Source organism: Polistes canadensis, unplaced genomic scaffold (assembly GCF_001313835.1).
Source record: "Polistes canadensis isolate GaletaPanama2010 unplaced genomic scaffold, ASM131383v1 scaffold_8, whole genome shotgun sequence".
Lineage (NCBI taxonomy): Eukaryota > Metazoa > Arthropoda > Insecta > Hymenoptera > Vespidae > Polistes > Polistes canadensis.
The window spans coordinates 741,922-743,634 of record NW_014569555.1 but is presented as its reverse complement, the minus strand read 5'-3'; the positions used below and the strand labels follow the sequence as shown (position 1 = coordinate 743,634).

Genomic DNA, 1,713 nt, shown 5'->3' with positions numbered 1-1,713 from the left:
ATATAAATATATATTATTTATTAGAGTCCAGCTTTTTTCTCGTACGATTTATTATCTATATGAATTTGATATATATATATATATTCTTTTATTTTTGTTTTGTTTGTTTTGTTTTCCTTATAAAGATTAGAGACGAACAAAAATATTAGTTATTATAGTTCTCGATCCACCTAATTAATGGCAGTAGATATTAGTAGAGAGGCGGGAGACGTGAGAATATCTTTCGTTTTCATTTATCTTTCTTACTTTCTTACTTTTCTTTACTCTCTTTCTTTCATTTCTTTTTTAAATTATTATTTTTATTATTGGCATGCGCAATCACTACTCCAAATATGAAATAACTAAAGGCTCATGTACACCTGTTTTCCGTTTCGCGAAGGAAGTAACACATTGACTTCATTTTAAAAATAACCCATTTACGAGAAGAACTTTTTTTCTACGCGTTCTTTTTTTTTTTTTGTTTTCTTTTCTTTTCTTTTTTATTCATTTCAACAACAAAAATTTTTATATCATCTCGCGATTGTGAATTTACACGCGAATAGTATTCTCTATTAAAAATCGGAAGATAAATGTATAAAAAAAAAAAAAAACAAAAAACAAATGGATCGAGATTAATAAAAAAAGAAAAAGTTAACTTTTTAAAAATCGAGCGAGTCGGTTTCTTCCTCCGCGAAACGCGGTGTTCAGAAAAAAGGGAAAGACCTATGATAAGAATGTCTACGAAAAGAAAGCTATAGGATTAGAGGAGAAAAACCATAAGTATAGAAGAAGAATATAAAAGAAGGGAATGTTTATGGTTGTTTGGATGTTTGTTATAGTTGATAATGATGAGAGATGATAATTGATGATCAGATGATTATGATAATGATCATGATAATGATGACGATGATGATTTTGTCGTAAGTTTATGTAAAACACACCGCGAGGGGAACAAAAATATATTTTTCTTCTTCCTTCGTACAACCTCGTGTCGTATTCGGCAGTTCACGAACGTGCTTACATACACGTACGTACGTACGTACGTATACATACATACATACATATATACATACGTGTACTTATACTCTTTCTCTCTCTCTTTCTTTCTTTTTTTCTTTCGAATTTTTATTTTAATCGCTTAGTTTTTTTTTCTTTCTTTTTCATCTCGAGAAAAAAAAGCAGTGCGCCGTCATCCCCGCGCACAGGAAAAAAGAAGAAGAAGAAGAAGAAGAAGAAGAAGAAGATGAAAAAAAGCCGAAAAAACCAAAACGACTATTTTTTTTTATATAAAAAAAAAAAAAACCAAAAACATTTCACGCGACAAAATATTTTTTATATTCGTATCGCGTGTAATTTTCTTCCTTTTTTTTTTTTTTTTTTTTTTTTTTTTCATCCGCGGCAAATCGCGCGACTCTTCGTCTCGGTGATATATCACAAAAATTCTTCTTTCCGCGGTTACGAAATATCAGGGACGTAATAAGTAATGCCGCAGGGGTGGTGGAGTGTCTTTCGTGGAAAAAAAATTTATTTTTTTTGCTACAAATTTCTTCTTTTCTTTTCTTTTCTTTTTTTTTTTTTTTTTTTTCTCTCTCTCTCTCTCTTTTCTTGGAAAATGTTCAATAATAAAATTAGTTCGATTGCTCGGGCAAAAAGTCTTTCTTTTTTCTTTTTTTTTTTGTTTCAGAAGGCTGCAAATCCGTGTAAGAGATCACTTCCTCGGGTACCGTCGACAAA

General features: G+C 30.4%; 1 protein-coding gene across 16 annotated transcripts in view; it reads right to left on the bottom strand.

The window, feature by feature from the left end:
• Positions 1 to 1,713, bottom strand: part of LOC106791425 (tyrosine-protein phosphatase Lar) — a 542,243-nt gene that overhangs the window by 8,456 nt on the left and 532,074 nt on the right. The window lies entirely within an intron of this gene.